The following is a 25,204-nucleotide window of genomic DNA, read 5'->3' on the forward strand; positions in this document are numbered from 1 at the left end:
GGGGAGAGAGGCCGGCGCCGGGCTCTCCGCTGCTGCAGCTCTGCCGCCCGCTCACCTCGCACCAGACCGTGTAATGGCCGCCGCTCCTGACGTCACCGCCTCGGCTTCCACTACGGGGAGGGGGAGGGAGAGGCCATGAGAGGCAAGAGCGCATGCGCAGCCTCTGGGCGGGACCGCGCGTGCGCGCTAGCCCGGGCCGACGGGGACCAGCCCGACCGGCAGGACGATCAGCGACGGCGGCGGGACGGAGTCGAGACGCGTCTGCGCCTGCGCAGCCCCGCGCGGCACAAAGCGGCGGGGGCGGCGCTTGCGCTCTACGGGTCAGGGATTGCCGGCGCATGCGCGGCAGGGGGGGGGTGGGGGGGTGCTGCCGGGAAGGGTCTTTCCCGCCCACTCGGTGTGTGAGGCGCGGCGTCCCGGTCCCGGTCCCGGTCCCGGTCCCATCCGCCTTGGCTGTCCGCCGGGCCTGTGGTGCGTGAGACCAGCGGTGCCGCTGAGCGCTGGTGCTCTCCTCGGTGGGGTTCTGCTTGAGGGGGGCGGCGCAGCCCCGCCCCGCCCGCCCGCCCGCCCGCAGCCCTGAGGCGGGAGCGATGGGCGCTGCTGTGAGGGGGCTGCTGTGGCCGGCCTGTCCCCGGTGTGCCGAGCGGCGGCTCCTCAGGGGGGGCACGGACTGGACAGGGAGCCCGGCCTGCCGTATGTCTGCTGGGGGGGCTGGGAGAGGTTGTGATCACTTCGTCCGACTTCGCAGTGTCTGTGCTTTTCCCTGTAGTCCTGAGGACGATTACCGTGTCCCTCTGGGATGAATGAAGTGGAGAGAACTTGCTGGCGTTAGGTGCTTAGAAAGAAATCTCTTCAGCTCCAGCATGAGCGTTAAATATTCTCTCTCTTGTACCACCGTGTAGCGGTTGGATTAAAAAGGCTGCGTTGCGTTTCTTTTCTTCAAAACAACTTACACGGAAAGAGTTCTTGAAGTCTTGGGTTTCTTATGACCTTTTAAGAGAGAAGGAATAAGTGAAGCACAGTGTAAGCTTTCAGCAAAATACAGGAAGCTAGTGGTGGACCTCAGTTACCTTAGTGTACTCTGACACTTGGTTTTCTACCTAAAGGAAAAGATGTCAGTAAGGTGGAGACAAATAAGGTGCAATAAAAAGGAAGGAAGGAAACATGCGTCTGTGATGGATTATGTATTTTATTGCAGTTTGCTTCGAGGTATCAGTCAGTGCAAGATTCCCCTTAAATAACTTGCAAAAGACATGAAATGATCAGTAAAAAAAAATATTCTTTCCCTTAAATGGGTCAAAATTTGGACAAAATGTACCCTGTTGAAATCATCAAATCAACAACGACTTTTCCTAGTTAATAGGCATTAATTGTTTTGGTTAGGGTTTGCCTAATACAGAGTCTAAATTGTTAAATTCTTTGCCTGCTACTGAAGCACGTTAACAATTACATAGTGAGCAAGGGGGAGAGAATGTTTGCTTTCAAAGGTCAGTCTCGGTTTCTTGGTGTCATACTCTCCTAGTAGACATCAGTTGGTTTGAATGACCTAACTCAGGTGTTTCCTTTTTCTTCCAGAATGTTTTTGCACTTTTTACATAGATTTACATCTTCAGATGTTCTTAGTTTTGTACTTAAGTTGTAGAAGGAAAAGTGTTGTTCACTGAAAAATGATAGGTTTCAGGAATTTACTTTGTAGCACATCTTCCTAAATGCTCCCAAAATAGTCTCGAACAAATAAATGCAAAGAACATGACGCAATAACATCATCTTTTGTGTAACTTGTCAAGCTAAAGTTTATTTTCTTTAATAATTGTTGACCTTCTGGCATAGTCAGATGTTTTAAGACCACATTTAGCCCTGTTTTCCATACAGATAGTGAAATTCTTGGCAAAACTCGAGTAGATTACATCTTTGAACTCCTCATGGTGTTGGTTTTATGGTTAATTATGTTCCTGTCTACAAAAAAATAACTAATTAGTGTTATTTTTTTACTTATTTTCCACAACTCTCAGAAAAATCTGAACCTACAGTTTTGCTACTATATGCCTCAATCTCAAGAGAAACAAGTGCTTCAGCACCTCATCAGAGTCTAACTATGATCCAGAAAAAGGTGTTCTGTGCTCTTGGATGATGGTCACATTAGGCTGATGGGAAGATGGCACCAATGGCAGTCCCCTCTCAATATTATTCCCCGTCTGTTCAGCAAAAAATGAGCGTTCAAAAAAACCTGCTCTACTTGAAAAAGTGTTTTTTGCTGCATCTGTACCGTTGTCCAGTTCTTTGTGTGGGTTTACAAATGGTGTGAGCTGGCATGGGAAGGGATCCACAGGGTCAGGATCACAGCAGGGGCCAGGTGGGAAAGGAGCTGTGGAGATCATCTGGTCCAGCCTTCAGCTGAAGGCAGGGCCTTGGTTATCAGCTGTAACTCTTGGGCTTTCTGTGGCAGACAGCTGATCCAGCTGAAAAAGAGGGTGTGCTGGGTACCGATCCTAGTGCTCAAAATGGGGCAGGACTGCATTGCCTGCAACCGTCTTGTGTTTCTGGAATAGGAAAGATGGGAGCGAGAGAGGAGAAATAAAACCTCCTCAGCAGCAGGAAACTTAACCTGGCTTATTTGCTTACGAAACTACAGCCAAAGTCCTGTGATGTTTTATCTGATTGGTGTGGGGAAAGCACAGCTAGTGTGGATTAGACAGGGCTCCTTACAGGTTGCAATAAGAATCGCTGCTGTCTTCAGAGCAAGTGTGATGGTTCCCAAGCCCACCATTGGTTCACAGGAGTGTAGTGTTAAAGTGCTTGCCTAAGAAAAGAACCCTTTTTGTTTGAAGACAGCCATAGCTCTTAACTGCCAGGACAAAGCCCACTTTGGAAGGGGTAGGTGATTCAGCACTCCCTGCTTGCAGCTGAAGCTGTGCCATTGACTAGGAGAGACTTGGCACAGGAAATTCAGGATTCGGTTATCTGGACACTTGCAGAAAAGGGGAAAGTTTTGGTTTCCATCTCCATCCCAAGCATTAGCTCTGTATTTTATCCTTATATTGTTTCAAGTAGTCTATTTGTGGATCAGAGGTCAGATCTTGTTCCTCCCTCCTTCTTGAGAGTCATAATCAATAGTTTAGAGAATCATGGTTGCTTTCCTCCTCTTTCTTAGATAATTATCTGAGCCTTCAAAGGACATCAAAATAATGAAAGAATACCTGCTGTGTTGCATAAGTTGGGGGTTTGTCAGTACTTCAGATATACAGTAAGATTAAAATGTGAATTGTGAGACGGCAGTAATAATACTTTGTATTTAGTATGTGAATATATGCCAGGCTTTTGTGTGTGTGGTTTGTAACTAAGGAGATCGACGGGGTGTGGCTGCCATGATGAGTCAAGGGCAGTCTATACTGCTGTACATGATCCTAGCACTTGAGTCAGAAACAAGTGGTTTTTGTATATATGGCATTCTTTAAAAAGGTTAACTATTCAAGCTGACTGCACTTAATGTTTACACACACTGAGTTGGTAGGTTATTCAACTTTTTTGCAAAACCACCTATAGTGCCAACTAATTCTCTAACGGTCTGAAATGAATCTCAAACTCATTGATGTGTGTGTTAGCAATTACAATAATCAGTTACTGCAGTAACACCAACATTTCCATTGTAGTATAAGACATATCAGTCAGCGTTTAAGCGATGCAGATTTATATTGCCGGGCGTCGTACAACTATGTGAATGTAGTGTTGATTAAGTACTGTATAGTAAGGAACACGCAAATTAGTTTTCTTCACACTTACCTCTCTCTGAATATGTTACTAGTTTTAAATTATCAGTCCATGCATGTCTGAAATGGCTGTTGCTATGGTGTTGTAATACTAAATGCAGAATTAAAAGGCTATACAATAGTGTACTAATGAGTTGCCACATTTGATGGAGGGCTGCCTTCTTTGATTAACACATTTTTTTGTAAGCAAAGAGTATAGACACTGGTACTTCGGTGTAGAAGTCAACTGCCTCTGTGGAAAAGGACTTTTCCTGATCAGATGAAGTGAGAAGTATACATCCTGTAATCTCTCACATATTCAGATACTGGCCACTTACTGAGACAAAACATTGTATGTTTTGTGTCTTAATAGTCCTATTAAGTGAGATAAATCTTGTGATCTTTAGTAGAACGATTGCAAAAGATGGGAGCTGGAAGAGAAGCTATTTATGTCAGATATTTGTGTAACAGCAGCACGAACAAATATTATTTCTGTATATTTGACTCATTCCAGAGTCCAGGTAGTGCATGACAAAACCGTGACAACACTATCAACAGAGGCCTACTCACTTTAAATGTTCAATTAAATGGCTTCTGTAAAGGGTGGAATCTCATTATTAATCACCTTATATACCACAAAACATATTACTTGAAATCTGGTAGTTCATAGTTCACTCTAGTGTTGCAGAGAAAGCAGGAAATGTACAGTCTTATTGAAAGAAGAACTGTGAAAATCACATCTTCAAATCACTATGGATACAGATATTTCATACTCAAGAATCTTTCAAAAGCTAGGAAAGGAGTGCTCATTCACAAACATTAGGTTTTTAATATTTTGCAAATATTTGTTGTCCTGCTCTCTCCCCATGAGCATGGCAGCACTGAACGCTGCTCTTGGCTTGTACATCCAGCCTGGTGCTGTCTCCTAGCTGGGCAGGAGCACTGCTGAAGTAGGTGCATCGCTGTGCACCTCAGCACATGGCCGTGGTCTTCCTCAGTTCTGAAAATGCTACGTATCATCTAACAGTTTTAATCTTTAGAGCACTTGACAAATACTACCACTGCCAGGACAAATACTATCGCTATCTTGGCCAGATGGACAAATACACGATTTCAGGCCTGCTGAGGAAACAGATACTGAGGTTAACTAACTTTCCAAACATGACAGAAGCATTTAAAGTCAAGAGAGTAGAGACCACAGTTCAATAGATACTTGGTGACATGCTTAAATTCCTTTCTTTTAAACAAATAATGTAAACATCTGTGAAATGTCCTGCTAAGCTTGTGCTAGGAGGCTTTAGACTTGCTGATTGCTGGTGTGGTGCTCTGATCAGGTCGCTCATGTTACAAGTACTTTCGTTGGAAAAGCTCTCCTATCGTTCAGTCCTTTCCATAAGCTACGTTTAAGCACACAACAAATTATTAATACATACAAGCAGTTGTCATGGAGATAATATGATCCAAAGTGGGGTTTTTAATAAGTGGCACAAACTTGGCACATCCCACGTGCCTTGTACAGACAATTCATATATAATGTTTCCTGCACTAGGCACGGGATAGATAGATATCTTTGCTTTTCGTGCCAGCACGCTATGGAGAAACCACTGTTTCTGGCTTTCAGATGGTTGGCTTTAGGAATCTGAAAAATGTAGGACTTGCAAGAGGGTGGTTTTTTTCAAGTTGCGACATCTTAGCAAGGGGCTGCACTGCTCACTTCTGTGAAACTTCAAACACAACATGACAGCTGAATTACGGCTAAAACCTCTGCAGGATATATTTTCTCTCCTCATCTTGGTGCATAGACTTATGGCAAAATGCAGCAGCTAATCCAAAAGAAGGCAGCTGGCTAATGTAGCTGGGGAGGCTTCAGGACTGTAATGAGAATTGTTTTCCTTGGAACAAGACTGTGATCCTATTAAATGCCTATAAATCCAGGAGGACCAAGTGCCATACCCGCAGACTTAAGGATATTAAGCCTGCGCTTTGAGAGTCATTTTGCCCATGCTTGTCATAACGTTTCTGCTCTTTTACTGTGCCCTTGCAAAGTAGTACATAGGACAGTTCAACCGATAAGTAGGACTTTTACCTTTATTCTGTGCCTCTTTTTCTTGTCTTGTCCTGGAGAACCTGTTACACTTAAGCCAGGCAACACCTAAGTGATGTAGCCATTCTGTAGCCTATTTGAGTGAATGAATGAGATTCTCTGCATATTATAACTATTGCTTTTTTTTTTCCCCCCAGATATTTACTCTTCAGTTAATACTACGTCACAGTTACTGTCATAATGACCTTCATCTGGGCCAAGCAACTAGAGAGTTAAGCTATAGAAAGACTGCAAAAAAGGATTCCAGCAAGAAAATGTGAGATATTCCTCCCTCACTTCCCTGCCAGGTAAATGTATGTTTCCTTCATAACACTGCCAGTATCTTGTAGCGAAGGAAGCATGAACCCAGTTGGGGAGTACCCATGACTTCTAGCAGTGTATTAATATAATATCCATGTTGTTTTGGAGATGCCACAGATGTCTTGCATGACAAAACAGGTACACGGAACCTGCTAAAGATGCCTTGGCTATACTGCTGCTTTGCCATCCAGCTCAGCATCAGCTCTCAAGCTCAGTTCCAAGCAGTGCTGTGTCCTGGCTGCTGTTTAAATGCTTCCTCTGAATAGAGAGACTGGGGAGGGAAATTTCTTTTGAAATCTATTTGTGTATGTACTAAAGAACAAAGGAGAACCGTGATATATTCACTGCACAGGCACACTTATTCTTAGATCATGATTTCGCTTCACTGTGGCTAACAAGTGTATTATTAGTAATAACTAGTTACAAATAATAACCTGACCTTATTTTTAACCTAATACTGAATCAGATTTCATTGTAATAGGTGGATTCACTGCTGTGCTTTGTTCTTTGAATATTATCATTCAGAATTTCAGTGCCTTCCATCTTAGGTATTAAAAATAGGTGGCAAGTTGGATAATTATTATTGTTCCAAATCTCGTTTGCAGCCTTACATAACAGTGTTCTCACCAAAAGCCTTATTTTAAGGGTGGAGTGGAAGAACATGCTGTAGCAACCTGAAATTATTTGCACTACTGTAGCTGGCTTATACGGAGCCTAGATAGAACTGTCTCTTCTTTTTTGAGGAAACTTTGAGAGCCAGTTTAATATTAATGAAAATACAGATATCATGGAAAATAAAAATGCGTGGACTACCTTGGCTTTGGCATTATAAAGTCATGTGTTGTCAGCACACCTCAGTCCCAAGCATAAGCATTCTTGGTAATCCTGTATTGCCCAAGCAGAAACTACTAGTCATGCCAACTCAATGACAGTCAGAATATTTGTGAGTATAATAATAGTAAATATATAAACATGCAAAATGAAATAACAATGGTAAATTACTTGGAAAGAGAATGTCCCCAGGTAGATGGAGCTACACTTGATAAACCTGAGCTTCCTCAACTTGATAAACCTGAGCTTCCTCATTAGTAACACTGTGTTCATAGGCAAAGTACTGTCTCCGTTTTTATTAGCTAAGGCTATTTACCCTTCCAGCCCTGAGCAGGGTCACCTTTCCCCACCTTTCCTGATCATATCCATCAAACTCATGTGACTTGGGAAGGATGAAAAATGGTTGGGAAGAGGCTGTGGTCAATCCTGAGAACATTAGATACCTCCCTTCAGCTGTAACAAACTCACCAGCTCTCCCAGTGATCACAGTAACAACAAACACTGATCTCTTCTATTTTAATAATAAATTTCATTTTTTCATCTCCTATTCCATTGCATGCTGTGGCCTCCCTCCTTGATCGACATTTTTTTGCATCAAAGCTAGCATCATTCTTCCTGACTGTCATTCTTCTCCTCTGTCCCTTTTCCTGTGCATAACTTCATTTCTTCCCCTTTTCAGCCTCACTGAATAGGATTTAGCCAAATGATCCACAACACCTTGTAAGCTCTGGAAATGTCATTCTAAACTGAGAGGCTTTTCTCCCTGAAGTTGTGTATAGGATAAATATAATGAAAATTAAAAATGCAGTTATAAATTTGACTAATAAAAATCTCGCATTTGGCAAAAGAATGAGAAATGGCCATGAAGGGTGACCCATTAATCTCACTGGTAATACCAAACCTCTCAGCATTTCAGTTGGAACTGGCATCTTACTTAGAGAGCATCAAACTTCCTTTTTGATATATATAGCATTAGTGATAGCTGCTGAGTGTGTTTGCTGGCAAAGTAACGTTCTTCTCGTATTAGCCCCAGAGTGCACATGTCCACTATACTGTATTGCATGTCTGTCATACAGATGTTACACACACCCAGCTGTTGGAAGCCCAAGCCAACAAATCCTAAAAGTCTGCAGGCTTAAAAGCTGTGCTTGTGCTGGGCTGCCCAAGTGCATGCTGAACTTGAGCTGCATTAGCTGAATTTCACTCATGGGCAGTAAGTGCATCCAAAAGCTGTCAGTCTCTATGTGTTCAAAGACAGGAGCTAGTACTAACCTTGCTTGCTGCCATGATACACAGAGATTTACTTTCAGAAGTACATATCTAGCACAAGCATAATGTTAATTTGTACACTTCAGTGTGGTTTTCTCCTCAGACTACAAACTGAAAAGATCAATGAAATTATGACTGTTGTTTTTGTTGGATGAATAATTACTCCATAATTAAATAATGATATCAGGTATATTATCAGAGAGAAGAACTGGTTTCAGAAAACTGTCATTAACTTGAGCAATTAGAATTTTTCAATTCCATAATGAATGTATATTTATTACAGGACTGAATGAGTAGAGAGGCGATGCAGGGTCTATTACAACAGTGGTTGATCTCAGTTGCACAGAATGAGAGGGAGAAGCTTGCCAGCTTCACAAGGGAGGCTCTGTCATGAAATCAGTGGCCCAGTGCTTTGGGACACTGCACAGCAAGTTTAATTTGGATTCATGTTTTACTATCAAAGATAATCTTACAAAAACCTGGCTGAATTTCCTCATAAGAATGTTTATTTCAGAAACAGCACCTTCCAGGGCACCAAAGCTATAGTACAAATTAGTCTCAACAGCATTAAGTGTTAAACTTACCATTCTTGTGTTGCAACTGTCAAGTCCATCAATATACCTTTTCATAAATTGCCCTCTTTCTCCTGACTATAGTTACATTTTCCTTTAAAAATGGTATCTATTAGAGCAGAAAATCATTCATATTCATTCTTCTAGTAGTCCAGAAAACTTTATTGGTACAGCTACTACTGGTCTAATTTTTTGACAGTGTCCAACTGGAGACAGTCAGGCAAATGTACCAAAATCTATCAAGAATTACTCACGTAGATAATATACCAAGTAAAAGAATTTCCACAATAGAGGTGTGTACATTACAGTAGCCTTGAGATAGGGCTGACTTCTTCCAAAACAAGTTCTTCAGGTTTTATGTGACTATTTAATACACTTCTGTGTTCAAGAAAATAACTCTTGCTCTTACTCTGTACTATGAAACCAGTATAGCAGGAGGCACCATGGGCTGGTGAACAGATCAGGAGACAGAAGACGTCTCTTGTGTCTGTTTAAAGCTTTTCAGGGCCATTTCAACTCCCACTTCCCCTTCTGTGAAGCGTTAGAACTACTATTAATCTGGCTAGTTATATGAGCAGATTTTTTAAACTGAAATACATTTTCTTCAAAGTATAAGATATCTTTAACAGAAAAGTCATAACTATTAGGTGAACAAACTCATTTTCTTATGTCTATGAATGAAAACACTTGTGGGCAGTGTCACTGAATGCAAATACTTCCATTTTGTTTATCTGTTTTAAATGTAAATGCTTTCTACATATCAACCAGAAGAAAAAAATACATATATTCCTTTTAGAGAGGATAGCCTCTCTAAAAAATAGTAACAAAGGGTATCTATAACATGGCTTTTCACTTACTGCATTTCTGTACCCTCTTTTGTCCCAAAAGATTCTGCAGTGTTCAGTGCCTTGGAGGCACAACTTATCCTGAAAAGCAGCTATATCTAAGATGAAGTCTGAGCCACAGCGCTGGACAATAAGATTTTTAGGTGAGGGAGTGACTAACCATTTATCCACTTGAAACTACCAATACCTATTTTTAAAGTGGGGGTGCTACCAGCAAAGTACAGCTTACTGTCAAGTGAAACCATGTGTGTAACAGATGCTGGCAGTCTCAGTATAATACATACCTGTGCATCCAAATCACTTCTAGTCCTCTTTTTTTATGACGGGATTGTGAATTGTACTTTTTTGTTTTTGTAATTAAAGGGTGGAACAGATGGTGAGAACTTGAAGAGCTGCATCTATTAAATTAACGTAGAGAATGTCTCCACATTATAATTTAATATAATGGGATTTTACTTCAGTGAAATAAAACTATACAGTCTAGTGCTTGGGAATGTTTACTATATGAGAAGCTTCACTGTTAAAAGATTTTACTGAGTCATGCTATGAGTGTCTGCCAAATACCAATCATATGACCAACCCAGTTAAAAAAGGGTGGTTCTTCGTGCCAATATATTTCACATGCCACTCTACAGTGAACCTTTTTTCGACCATACACCTGTGGATTTTATGTAACACTGAAGAGGGACAATGTAATCTGACTGCATGTGTTTAAAAAAGGGTAGATCTTAGCAAGCACAAGCTAGGTAGTCTAAGTATTAAGAATGGTGTAACAAGGGGGGCTGGGTTTGACAGGGTTTCAGAGGTAGAGTTAAGGCAGACAATCCAAAACAAGCATTGATACTGTTAAAAATCAATTAATGTTTTGCCAGTTCCAGGAATCGAGATGTTACTCTTCAGATGGCAACCAGTTTCAAAAGTTTCTGTTTCTCATTTCTGTTGAGACAGGGATTTTAATTACTATAGTTAAGACAGAAAAAGAAAATCCAGAAGTAGAGGCATGAATTTTATAAGCAGCAGTGGACACTGCTAAGTTTTCCTAAATCTCAGAAAACAGTTATACTTAACTATAAATATTTGAGCAAAACTTGTCTAAGCTACGTTTTGGTAATCCTGTACTTTGTTACTGAAATGTTTTTTATCCATGGAAAGTTACAGCAAATGTTTTGTACTAGTGGTTCTTTACTCCAGCAAGCTCCAGCTGTAGATACATAATACTTGTCTCCCACGCAGCTCCACCATGGCTAGCAATCAATACATTGTCTTCTGCATACAAAGGCTATTCCTCTTATAATCAGACACTGGGATAGGGATGAAATCATTATGGAAAATAGCGCTAGAAAGAACACAAAGACTCACAATGGGCCCAAGTGTCTCTGCTGCAACCCTTACTCCAACTAAAATACACTACAGATTAACTTGCCTTAATGACTACTGAATAAGAAAGTTAAAGGGACAAGCACACATACCATGGAAAGTTTAAATTACACTTCCCTTCAGTGTAATCTGTGAAATCACTGTTGCACTGCGTGGGAATAATTGAGAGGTCACAGAGGATTATGTGGTCATTTATGTTTCATTCTGGCTTAAGTGTGTTCAACTCCAGTGATATCAACAAAATTGTTTCCATCTTCAGTAATACTGCATTTGCTTCTAGGACTTAATAAAAGAATAATACATTTATTAACTGCACATATTTATCTCTCACTGAGATCTCAGGATTTCAAATTTTCAGCAGTCAATTACTGAAACGTCATTTCAGACATACTGAAGCTTCTCTACCTGCTGTATGGAAGTGAAAAATAGGGTGGTTAATAGTTTCAGAATATCACACATCCCACCTCTCAGAACAAAGCAGAACATTGCTTTAACAGCAATGGGTTTTGCCAGGGAACCTGATATGTGGTGCTTAAGTCTTCACCTAGCACTGCATGAGACGAGACGTATCGCTCCCTTTTCCCTGTTTCTCTTTGTCAGGGAAGGAAAACTTTCACTATACTTCCTTTATAAGCTCTCAGTGGAGACATGTGTCCTGCGCTGGCTGTTCTCACTTCTCTAACTATTAGGTTATCCTTCCTCCCCTTCAAAAAATAAAGACTTCTGGTTTGGAGAAACATTCACACAGTTGAAGTAAAACATACGGTGTCACCGAGCAGTTTCTCCTTTGGTATCATATGCTCTTCAAACTGCAGCAGAATGCCCTCTATGAGATAATTAGCAGCTGTATTCAAGTGACTCAAGGGAAGATTCGAGTTCTGAATTTTGAGAGGATGTTTGTGTATCTGATGTAATTTTGTATCATCACAGTCTGTGTAAGCTTTCTAAGCAACAGAACAAAGGAAAGAATTAACCAATGAGTCCAAAATACTTAAGCTAGGAAAATAACTATTTCGTTTCAACAGCTGGTGCAACTTTTTCTCCATTAAATCTAAAGAATGCCATTGAACAGAGGTTTAAGAAGTACAGCTTTTACTATCAGTAACACCCCACAACGAACAGGAAAGGAAATCTGTTTGAAACACTTCAAAATAATGTTTGATGTAAGTAAGGTAGTCTTTGTCTAACACAGTCTCTGAAAATCAATCTTTTCACTGGGAAAATACACTTCTGCAATTGAGCAATTGTGACATGTTTCTTAAACATTTATCCATGTATGCAATAAAATACTTAACAATTTTAATATTAATTCCTCTGCAGAAAATAATTAAAAACATATAGATAGAAACTGATAGTGAAGAGCAGAACTCTTAGAGCTGCATGGTTGGTCTAACTGTGCTAGATCCTCTTCCGTAGCCCATGGCTGGTGATGCTGCGATCTGGATGTGTCTTCAGCTGCATCACTAAATGCAATGGAGATTTCTGAATTGGGTAGTTATTTCCATATTACTCACAGAAGCACCTTTTTTTTTTTTCCCCCCAGTTTTCTTCCAGCAAGGAGGTTCCTGCTTGTGTTATCATTTCCTCTTTCAGTGGTGGTGTATTTGCTAACTCCACAGAGTGGTGGGAGGCATACAGCATGTAGGCAAATAATTACTCATTTTCCATAGGCAAAACATTTAACAGCAGAGATTAGTTGATTATCTGCTCTTCTCTGACCACCCTTCTAAAACCTGATAATTGTTTGTATCTAGAACAAACTGAGCACGTGTCTAAAATAATTCAAATGCCAGTCTTTTATGGGGAAAGCATCATATTTTAGTATCAATTCTAGAATAGCATTTTCCATCAGTAGCTCTCAGTGGGCTTTGCAAAGTCAATACCACTTCACAGATGAGGAATCTGATGTGTTCAGCAACAAGATTATTTACCCCAAACCATCTCAGCCAGCCGCACAGCAAGGAAGGAACATGATCCAGACATCTTCTAGGCTAGTGTCAGATCCAGTTGGCCATTTAAATGGAAAATATTTTATTATTTATTCTTGGAGAATTTGCTACCTCTGCCTCCCTTTTACACTTTTTTTTTTTTTTTTTTTGAGCCTCATAGATACTGTTTTTCTTTCTGGGATCTTCAAGGTATGCTCTTCCATCTCCTGAGCTGGGATGCAGTGAATGAAATCTGCTTTTCTGAGCTCTAACCTAACCCCTAGCCCATGTAAGCTTTTTCTGGATTTGCTGACTTTAAGCCCCCAGTTCCCTACTTACCCCGAGCCCTCAAAATAAATTTTTAGATAGGATTATATGAGAAAACGCATTAGGAGAGGAAGAGATTTTAAAAATAGCCTAGCATCTAAATCTCAGTGTAATCTCTTCTAATTGTCCCAGTATTTGAGTGCAGGGAATGGAGTTGTACTAGCCTAGTGTTGGTAAGGACGAGCCATGTATAGGATTTACACTTTACAAATAATTACAAATTTATGAAGCATTCTAAAGTGTTGGTTACACCCAGGTGATGTCATTAAAGGTTTATCTATAGTAAATCTGCTTTCCTCAGAGGGCCAGTGGGGCTTTTTCACACCCACATGTGATAACCCATAAAAGCAGCTGTTACAGTTAGAATCTGTCAGTCAATGCTTTATTAATCCTGCCACAGCAGGGGCATAGCTCCTGCATAAACAGGCTGGCAGCAAAGCACAGGCCAGAGAGCAAAATTGGAAGGGCTGCACTGTCCTGATGCTTAAGTTTAATAAGCAATGTAAGACCAAATAGGAAGAAATTAAGATGTGCTCAAATTATCCTGATTTTGGTGTATGGCTTTCTGTTGCCATTAAGTGTTATCCAAAACTCTGTTCATATTTCAAGATTTTCTATTGTAATTGCTGAATTTAAATAGTTACCATGCTATAAAGCCACAAAAATAAAAGAAATATTTATTTCAAACTTAAACATAACAATAGGGCTCTTTATTTTTTAACATTGTTTATTTTTTTAACATTCCAGGCTTTTTATAGCTTTCTGCCATGTCCTACTATCTAGCTTGGGGTGTCTGTACTTTTTTTTTTCCTAGCAGTGTCAGTAACCACCTGGAAAATGCAACAGAGGAAAGCTAATGAAAAATTTTAAATATGTGACAATAAATAGGAAAAGTTATCACAATAAGAATTGGAATTTGCTTCCTAATTCGTATGATAAACAGACTTCACTGCTCATAAACTCTTCCAGTTTCCTCATTGTGTTAGCTTCGCTGCTGAGCAAGACTCTTGAAATACTTTACAGACAGCTCGCAATACCAGATAATGTAGTGATCGGGCAGAAATTACTTCCCCCAAAATACACAGGATGGACAAGAGAGCCCCCATAACACTTTCTATATAGCCCCAATAACACAGTTTCCATATAACCCAAACTCCTACCAGTTTCAGCTAAACATGTGGAACAGCAGTTTAGCTCGCCTCCGCTGGGTATTTTTCTAGTTCCAGCTTCTTTTACCGCCTCTGCAGGTAATTTATCCTCAGTTCACACCCAGTGAATACCAACAATCAGGTATATGCCTGGCCTCTTGAATCATGCTGTAGTTACTTGGCTATTAATGAATAACTGTTCATCTTGCTGCAGATCCATCATCAATCAGGGCTGGTAACAGAAAACAGTAATACAACTATAAAATACCTATTTGTTTTCTGGTAGTGTTTTTGTTTGTAATTTGTGTTCTCTAAGCAGATCTTCCTCCTAGAAATGCATGTTTGCGTGTTTTCCCTAATCTTACATTACTATGCAGATTCCTCCTATGTTGTCTATGTATGCTCATCCCTGTAGCATGTCATTAATTCATAGTACATTCAGTTGATTTAGACATGGATATTGGAGAAACATAATTAACACACAACTACAGTATCATAGCTATGCAATTGCTTTTTTTTTCTATTTTCTTTAGGTATTGAAGGGGCCAAAGTCAATGCAGGGGGTCTCAGTTTGTAAAGCTGTGACTGTGGTTTCATGTCCTGGGTGAAGCAGCCTCTCTTTTCCTTGTGCCCCTCTCGCTCTTCCCTTCCCAGGCTACCGTCTCACTGGTGCCACTGCATCTTTGTGAGGCCATCATTCAGGAAAGGGATCCAAGTTCAAAATAACCATCTTTGGTCAGGTTATTTTAGTCAACATCAAGTCCTTGACCGGGTTCGCTGCACAACCCCACATGCAATTAACGCCAGCACAGCTTAGGGAAAGATGTGGGACTGGTAACAAACAATATGACTTTGGGCTGCATAAGGCAGAACTGCTGCCAAAAGAAACATTAATCAAGCTCTACCGAGTATTTGTTTTGAAACAGTTTTGAAATAAAGTTTCAGAACACTTGCAGATGAAACACATTTAGTTGTTGGGACAGAAAGCTATAGGCAAAGCTAAATCTGGCTTCTAATTACATAGAATAAAACAGATACAAAATTAGACTCTATGAAGTCTAAATAGGTAATTTCACAGTGAAGATTTAAATATAGATATTTAACAATAAAAAATATTAAATAAATATTTTTAAATCCTTCATGGCTGTCATGCTGCTTGCCACACTACAGCCTATAATCACTCTTTAGGAGTAAAGGGGTTTCCTGGGCAACGGTGGACCACTAACTCTAGTATCTACTCACAGCACTGTAAAAGTACACCAAAAATAGCTTTTGGCTAAAATGTCCCTTCTCACTTTTTCACGTTAGCTTTGTTTTTGTTAATGATGCTGGGGCTGGAAAGCTTAAGAAACAGAGGTAGTTGAGAAAACATACCCTCTAAAAATCTGTTTTTTAAAGTTTAGCACGTAAGAAAATACCTTTTGTTCAAAACTGTACGTAATGTTTTTCATCTGGCAACTGTTTTCCCTTTAAATGATAAAACATTAAAACCTGAACTAAAAATAATCCTGTTGGCTGTTCCAGTTCAGGAAATTTCTATGAGCCAAGTTTTGTTGTTTTTTTTACTGACTGTTATTCCAAGTGTAAGTCAGCTCAGCAACTGCTGACTCGGCAATCATGACTGGTTTTGTACAATCTTCATTTACTTTCTTTTATTTTTGGAAACCATGACAAAACATCAGCTGGAACACTCAGTCCAGCATTTTCTTAACATAACTCAAATAAAACAGCAGATGATCATCTGCAAGAGAAATACTCCAAAATAACATGCAGACCCCCAAAGGATGTCCCATATTCCCTAGATGGATGATTCTTTAAGAAGTGAGGAAGTTTTTTGATGCTGGTGTTTAAAACCACCTGTAAAATATGAACACCATTAGACAGGAAAAGTAGGAAAGTATCAGGATGAGAAGTCTTTGAGGTTGGATTGTGCATGCATTTTTCCCCCCTGCACTTTAGCTACAGGTGTGTAGTCTCTAGTTCAGCAGTGTGGTTAAACCTGCAGTCCAGTCATCCTGCTATAAAAGCGAGTAAGCGTGTGCTTGAATATGATGCACTTGTAGTTGAATATGTGCTCAATTGTTTTGTTAAATACAAATGAACCACTGAATTCGGGTCCGATCTAAAATACCAATATAAAAGACAGCAGATTAAAAGTCTGCTTTGTTCTATTTAATTTTGGAAATACTCCCTCACAATCAACATTGTTTGCTGCTGCAATGATATTGATTAGATTCAACCCCATGAAGACACACAGCTAATCCAGCATCGGTGCGTTGTAATTACAATAACAATTTTATGCAGCAATAAGTATTTAAGAAAAGCACTTCTCACCTTCCCAAATCCTGGACCATTCTGACAGGTATGAAAAACAGTACTTCTCATCTTTTAGTAGTTCTACATCTTTGTTATTCCCTCTGTGCTTTGAAGGAGAACTTAATTTTGTTTCTTGTAAGAAGTTGGCTTTCAGCTCTGGTAAGAATCTGATAGCAAACAGTGAAATGATCTTTTAAGTTATATTAAAGAATATTTTCTCTTAAAATTATATGCCAGCATCTAAAGTAGATCTGTTATTTAACAACTCAGAGAGCCAAATACCTTATGAGTAGTTCTAAGGATAATGCCAATTGTATACATTAAAAATGGAGCTCGTCAGCAAAGGGTACAAATGATAGTTTCAAGTCCTTTGCAGTAAAAAATACTGACATTAACGTCTGCATAAAAGACACCCGTACATATATCACTCGTGTTTACAGTTACTCTGGGATTTCCAAGGGTGAAGCAAACACGTAACTTGTTAGAATGTCCTTGTTAGATACCACTGGGTACAGTGATGACATCTCTCCACAGCCTCTGGACTGATGGAAGAAATCCCGTGGATTTCAAAAGGCTCCACAGCCACACCTGCTGGCTGGCAGGCTCAGCACAACACAGATTAAATGAATGGTAATTTTTAGAGAAATCACTCCAAAACAATGCTTAATGCTGTATTGCACCTTTTAAAAAGTACTATACAGAAAGTGCTGTATGGAGGTTCTTGTAAAAAACTCTTTGTGGCCAAGCCAAGTGTTCAGCAAGTTAAAAGCTAGAAATTGCATTTCCTAAGCTACCATAACCCATTGGCCTTAATACATTAAAAGGTGGTTGCATGTTATCTGCTATTTTGACTAGGGAGTTTGCTTTACTCAGCCTCTGTCTGGGTGGCAGCAAAATGGTTTCTCTTCACTGTTCAGTGTGATTTCTTTTTGCTCTGCTATAGGCCAGATCTGGTGCTTTTCCATGATAAATTTATGCCTCTTGACAAGAAGGCTCAGCACAGTGAGGACTTGGCCAGTGTCTCTGAATCCACTCTTGTGTAGGAGAACATATAATTAACATTTTGTGAGAGATCTTATAGAACTTTAGGGAAATACAGGCTTTTGGGGACCTTTTGGGACATATTGAGGCTCCTCTAAATATCTCTACTTTGCTGCACACACACAAAAACCGAGGACAGTTTGCAGTCTACAGGGGTGACTCATTTACCAGTGTGTGTGTGTAGTTATGAATTTATATCTGTTCATTTCACTAGATTATTCATAATTTCATATCATTAGGTTATTAAGAATCTTTTCATTTAGTGCTATTCGGTGTCTGTTCTCTACTTAAATTATCTCAGAATTTTTTTGTCATTGCACCTACTTCAGTAACATCTAGGGTGTCTGGATCTTATTCTGTTGCTGTGTAACCTAGTTCATGGTTTTTGGCTCATCTTTCTGAATTGGTACAGCGGGTGGGTGGAAGGTGAGTTATTATTTTAGCTCCCAGTTCTAGGGTAGGTAAGGGCCCCAGAGTTTTATCTAAATTATACTGGAGAAAATATTCCCTTCAGGAGCAGTCTGCTGGCTGAGGACTGTCCCAAAATACTCCGTTAATTTGTTGGATAGGGGTTATGAATGGACTATCAGGGTAGCTGTGGCAACTATACATCCACTCAGGGCTTTTTCACCTCCCATGCTGCCCCTTTGTCTCTATAGCCAATGATCTGTCCCTGTATTTATTTCCAAATCGCAATTATGTGTGCTGCCCTACCTTTTATGCATCTGTGGATGCGATTCACATGCACGAACAGAGCCTGAAGTTCTTGCAGTGGTGCAGGTTTTGAGCATGGAATAGGAAACAAGAGACAGGTACCATAAGATCATCAATTTAGATCTTCTGGCCAGCCAGGAAAAACATGTCATCTCTGACTACACATTCTTCCTTGAATGCATAATGTCTTCTCTGAGCGTATCAGAAGATACGAGGGGCTTGCAGCTCAGTTCAGGTGGATCCAGGCTCCCTGCCAGCTGTGTTTCCAGAGCTGATTTTACCTTATCTCACATGTATATGTTCTTCTGCATACCTGAGGAATATTGCCCAACTTTTAAGACTGCCTGCCTGGAGCTTCTTAAACTAAAGGGCCTAGGTGAGCAAGGTAGGATCCCTATCCCAATAAACAGAGACATTCTTCCATAAGCAGTTTAGAACATCTGATTTAAGAGTTTAATTATTGCCTAACTGGGGTGATGTGAAGCATTTTCTGAGAATCTCTGCTTCTCTTCCTTGGCTGTTCAGATGAAAAACAGATGCTTCTAACCTAAACAAATAACTCAGATGTCTGAAATAGATGGGCTAATACCCCTCTAAATACATAGGAACAGACCAGGTTCCTGTATCATGTCCTTATTCTGAAAGAACATCCTCCATCCCTCCATTTCCATTTCACTTCCAGCTACCACAGCTGGATGATGGTGGCCACTTCTGAAGTGGGTCACTTTATAATGTCCCTTTATGCTGTCTCTGTGTGATTCATTTTAAACATAGGGAACCTAAAAGAAACCCAAATAAACACACTAAGACAAACTAAAATAAATCCTCCTGGAAGCTCTCAAAATGTTTGTGAAAGGATTTTGAAGGGTTACAAAGACTTCTGAGGAATCAAAGTAGCCTAATGGATAAACTGCTTTCCCTTTCTTCTCTCATACACTTCAAAGCTCCATTTCATTTTAAGTATTAAACTTAAATGTCATAACTTAACACCTTCTGAAAATATATCCGTAACACAAAGTCAACCCATCATCAACCAGATCAATGACTCTGGAGATTTAAACACATTTTCCACTACAGCTATCAGAGATTTGGAAGGACATAACAGAACCAGAGAGGGAAGGAGTAAACCCTCTCCAGCACTATAATTCAGCTGTGGGAGGAAAGCTTGGCCCCTGGTCTTTCCTTTTCCCCGTCCCCTATGAATGAATGAGATCCTTCATTTCTCTGCAGCAACTGCATTTTCTATTGCCAGAGAAAGAATGAGTCAGAAAAGCCTGCTGCTGGTGAAAGCTTCGCTGGTCTTTACTCAACAGTGGGCTTCATCATTTTTTGTTTTGAGTTTTTGTGGTGTTAATACGTTATTAGAAATGCCTGGTATCACCACTAGCATTCTGGATTTATAAAAGAGCTTTTTTGCTTGTCATTTATTTTAAGACTTAATGAACAAGCTCTTTTTGTGGAAGAAGACATTTTAGTTATGCTTTTAAAAATGAAATAGAGCAAGCTAGTAAAAAAGAAATGCATCTCAATTAGATTATTCTTCCTCCATCTGCTCTCAGATCTTTTTATGACAGGAAATTGCCTATTGGATTTTTTATTTTGCTTAATGGAAATGGCAAAACCTAAATCCATTCCCGTTCCTACTGACATCAGGGGAAACAAGATTTGATGTCTGAACAGAACACTTTTTTTTTTTTAAACCATTAGTGTCTGCAACTGCATCTCAGTGAATATAGTAATTATAACATCAGTGAATTTAAATTAACTTAAATGTGTATGAAACTGTGGACTGGCACTTATGCTCCTGAATCTCCTTGGCATTTCTGAAAATCCCAGCTTCTCTAGTTAGTAATTTCTGATGTGCCACATTCTTCATGTGTGGACATTCACAATTAAACCAACTGAACTCCTCATACGAGTTAGGGTGACAGACTGTAACTGAATGGGGTTTCTAATAGAAAATGCTATTTAGCAGATGAAATAGAAAAATGTATTTACATGCTGTGTTCACATAGAATAAGAATTCACATATTCAGCTGTACTCATAGGAGAAAACATACTGAATTTTGACAAATTAAAGTACTATCATATTTCAGTCACATTAAAATAATCTCCAAACTTAGGACAAGCAATGAAATCTTAACTCGTCTTAGTGAAGTGCTTTTGAATAGATGCATTTCTCATGTCCTAAACTTCACTGCCCATTTCAATGACAGAGTCACTCTCCAGAACAGAAGAACTCCTGCAGAACCATGGGATAACTCTCCTTGGAAGCGATGCTCAGGAAGAGACACTGGGTAGGGAAGCTGCACTCCCCGGAACAGATTTGTGTTCCAGATTTAAGTTGACAAACATGGATTGCAATCACTATATATTAGATAGAGGGTTTTTCATTCTTGATAATGTTACAAATTATACACAATTACTAGTAAAAATTGTTACAAAGTTTGAAACTTGGACCTCCTCTAAGGTACATGTGTCATGTTTGCCAGTAAGGCAGTGAGCTGGGGAAACCTTTTCCTTGCATTTATAGGATGCTGGACTGCATGGAATACCATCCCTGAAAACCCTGGGCTCCTTATAAAATACTCTGAAGATGAGGTGTCCAACTGCTTGGAAAAAAGTACATTATGAACAGATAATAAATCAGCTGGTTAAAACAGATACAAAGATTGTATGCTATATGTCGGGGGATGCAATGAGCCTACGGAATTCCTGACAGTTCGAGAACAGCGCGACCTTGAGCAGCTTGTAGTGTATCCTTGAGAGTCTGGAAAGATCCGAGAAGACCAGTACAAAAACAAGATAGTGATAAGAAGAACCGTCCTAATGAACTCACCAATCATGAATTGTTAGTTACTAACCAAACCAATCATATACTAACACATACTCAAAAGAAGGGTATAAAAAGGTGTGTTAGAACAATAAAGTAGCCATTTTGCATGATCTATTACTTGTCGTGTCCGTCTCTACCGTGACAGCCATATTCTAGTATCCACATGGGGATGGCTAAAATACATTAAAAATCTCTCATCAAAAAGCCTGCTATCTTAAAACTTGAAATGAATCCAACTATACAACACTGCTATATTCCTCTCTGCGCTTCTTCTCTCAGAGAAGAAGGATACGTAAAAGCAGATCCTTCCCGCTGACTCATTCTGCTCTATAAACTACATTTGAGGTTTGAGAATAAAGGAATTATCCTGGCTTGTTAAGCTATTTACCTCCATGTTTATAGTTCAACATTACCAGAACAACTACTGCAGTGTACTGTTATTATTATTACTAATAATAATAGTAATCAATACCTAACAGCATAAATGAGAGCATACAGACAGGAATTATCACTCCTCTCCACAATTCCAAACTTCCTCTCCAGAATTTGATAACAGTAGGTGGACAATAACAAAATTTTATAAAATACAAAATAAAATCTTTAGTGGAAATTAATTACACACTTGGAAAACCCCTAGCACTTCTGAGTTACCATGTTGTTAACCACGTGTGCTACATCCCTGAAGTTCCACATCTTTCTTTCCTCAGTTTTACAGCATCCTCTCTTGCACAGCTCCTTAGGGCTCTTCAGACAACCCTTATCACTGATCATCACAGGGGCTCAGCGCCAACACTGCTGGACATTTTTCATATGGATAATATGGAAAATCATCTGCAGGGCAAACGGTCACAGGTACCTAGGAATAACATAGATAACGATCTTCTAGAGATTTATAAAAAAATTATGAACGATCTGTTTGGTTTATATAGTAACAGTGCTGTATTTAAAGATAAACCTTGCACTGCTTTCACTAAATCTGGAACCAAAGCATAACAGTATCTTTGACCTTATATGTAGGCATGTTATATGTCACCGTTTTAATTTAGCTTTTATATGATTATTTTCATTTTTGCTAATGTTGCTTTGTATGCAGAAGATCATATGGAGGAGACTGCTTCTCCTATACCTGCTGAATTACAGATGCCACCACCACCACCCCCCCGCCCCGAAACCCCCACATGTATTTTTCATATGTGGGGTCTTTTAAAACCAGTTCAGAAGCCCTGTACCATCACGTAACCACATAATCTGTATAAGCATCACCAGGGGTAGCTAATGTTTAAGCAAAACCAAAATCACAAAGTTTAGTAATTCCACTTTGTGTTAACAAAATATTCTCAGGTTTGACATCATGGTGTACGACAAAGGAAAGAGAAAAAAAAAAGAAAAAGGAAGAAACCACCAAAAAAACCCCAAAATAGTTTAATAAGGTTCTGTTTGCTTTAGAAGTTCTCAAGGCATGAAAGCATGGACTGAAAAGAACCCTCCTGCTACTTCAGAATTGGCTCCGTGAGGCACACAGTGCCCTCATTTCCCAAAGTCATCAATGTCCTGATACTACTACAATTAGCAACTGCTTAATGTAGATGATGAGTGAAAGAGAGCAGGATTTCTGCACAGTACCGTACCGATTTCTGCACAGTACCCCACTCATCAACAGCAGGACAAACCAAAAGTGATTAAAACTGATGAGACAGCACGAAGGAGAAGGACGAGGTGGGAGCAGGACAAGGGAAGGCAGGGAAGACAGCTAGTAAGGTAGTAATGCAATGGCCTGGATAAAGTACTGAGTATTTTTATCTCCAGAGTTTCAGAGATGGGTCCAAATACTCTGCAGTAGTAAGTACTACTACTATCCAAGTACTCCTCCGATCATCTAGTCCGATGTCTCTTTACTGTATTGTTCCAATTCTGCAGATCATTTCAAGCCAATTGGAAGTCTTAAACTATGAAACAAAACCTTTTTCTCAATAAAGAATTAAAACTTTTGATATCTGTATGACAAAACACTACAAAAAAAGAAAAGGTGTGATCTGAAAGCGATAACATTTTATTTATGATCAATCTTTCAAGTGAGTTCTTACATTATTGTTGTGATGGTACTTGATTGCTTGTAGTAATGGGAAAAGGTATTTTTAAGCCTTTTGTTATCCAATCCATGGAAATAATGCTGGAGCTCGTCTAGAATTGTATGATCGATTAAATTCAAACACCAAGTGAAGTCTTTTTTTTCTGCCTAAATACATGAATCAGGTTGACAATATTCTTATGATGAAATCACTGTTGGTAAAAGAAGAAAAACACTTTCTACCATGGCTTTTTATTTCAGTTCATATAGCCTTCCTCTTTAAAAGGTTGATAACAAGAACTATAATTTGCTTAATTAAAGATTGACATTATTTTGAAAATACGCTAAAAGTCTTTGTTTCTTCTCCATCAGCCTTCCTCCAATATTCAAACATATTTACCAAGTTATTTTTCACAATGCATCTCCAGACTCTGAACTAATACTGCTGAGCCAGGAATACAGCAAAGACACAAGCAGCTCTTTTCATTAGCTTGAAAAATAACCTCTTGAATGCATTTTACTTATACTAATCAATCATAGGTAAGAACTCACATATTCAAAGAATCACATTTAATAACATGTACTATTTCACATTGAGGTCCATTTACCATTTAATTTTTACATTCCTATCTGTTGATATTTTGAAGCTGCTTTAGGTTAAAACCAAAGCTAGTTTTAACTCAGTACAAAAGTATCTGTCCTTTTAATTACCTTTTTTTTTTTTTAATTGAGGGCTACACTCCCCATGGTACCACATCTCCTTAATGCCACCGAGAACCAGGACATCAGTCTGCATTTAGAGGTAAGGCCTCCGCATACACTAACTTTGAGAGAAGTTGAGGGACCCATATGGCAAAATGTGCCATTATGCCTAATTAAAAATTGATAAGAACTAAATTTTTAAAACATCCAGTTACTGCAAAGAGTGGAAGTGGGCTGAATATACAGCCGAAAAGAATTGAAATTTATGACCTTGTAATCTTACTACAGGTTATCATTCCCATATTTTGCAGAAGTTCAATTAAATCAGAGTGAGCTGGTATCTCTGGCTAGGAGAAAATCCAACACAACCTACATCCAGACTAAAATTCTTGCAGACTTTCATGGACATAGGTGTAAACTCAAAAGTTACCACTGAGCTTTTAGGGGAGATCTCCTCACTGCACCGTAACAATGCTGAAATATCTTTGTGATGAAATGTTTGTAGATAATCCCTCTTCTGTTTAGGGATGGCAGGGAACTGGTATAATAAATACATCGCCCCTTTTGCAGCCAGTGTGCACTGGGGATGCTGGGAAGAGAGCCAAAGGAAAGTGATGTAACCCACAGCTGACAAAAAAAGCCAGCTGGGGAAGCTGGGGCAGGACACAGTGTGAGCTGCAATGCTGACCTTCGAATTGCAGAAGCAAGAGGGGAAGCCTTTCGGCCAGTTCTGCTTTCCCTCTCCTGTGCTGAGGGCAGGCAAGAGCTCTGGTATAGAAGTACCCACAGCAACAACACCCAGGCAGATAATTAGTAACTCAGCAGAACTCACACATATTCTTCCACTGCTTAGTTGAAACCGGGACTGCTTTTGCCAACATCATTTCCAAACTTTGTCTCCAAATTCTAAATTTACTGTAGATACTAATTATATTTGGCAGCAAGGTATTGTAGAAACAATGTTTTTTCATGCTGTTTTGAGCACAGAGCAGGCTACAAGTCACCACCTACCCTGGCAATGATGGAGGTCTAATTTTCAAGCCATTTCCCCCTTGTTTTACGCACTTAAAGCTGCTAACC

At 39.6% G+C, this 25,204-nt stretch overlaps 1 long non-coding RNA gene across 3 annotated transcripts; it reads left to right on the top strand.

Annotated features, from left to right (window-relative positions):
- Positions 1–186: 186 nt before the first annotated feature.
- Positions 187–21,455, top strand: LOC142044436 (uncharacterized). Of its 3 annotated transcripts, none has more exons than XR_012654322.1 (5): positions 187–320; positions 5,988–6,137; positions 9,711–9,818; positions 12,102–12,207; positions 21,052–21,455. It is a non-coding gene; the product is annotated as an uncharacterized LOC142044436 (long non-coding RNA). The 3 variants fall into 3 exon arrangements; XR_012654321.1 differs by lacking the exon at positions 187–320 and adding an exon at positions 355–471; XR_012654323.1 differs by lacking the exons at positions 187–320; positions 12,102–12,207 and adding an exon at positions 355–471 and having other exon boundaries at positions 9,711–9,810.
- The last annotated feature ends 3,749 nt before the right edge of the window (positions 21,456–25,204 follow it).

The sequence above is a fragment of the Buteo buteo genome, chromosome 24 (genome assembly GCF_964188355.1).
Source record: "Buteo buteo chromosome 24, bButBut1.hap1.1, whole genome shotgun sequence".
NCBI lineage: Eukaryota > Metazoa > Chordata > Aves > Accipitriformes > Accipitridae > Buteo > Buteo buteo.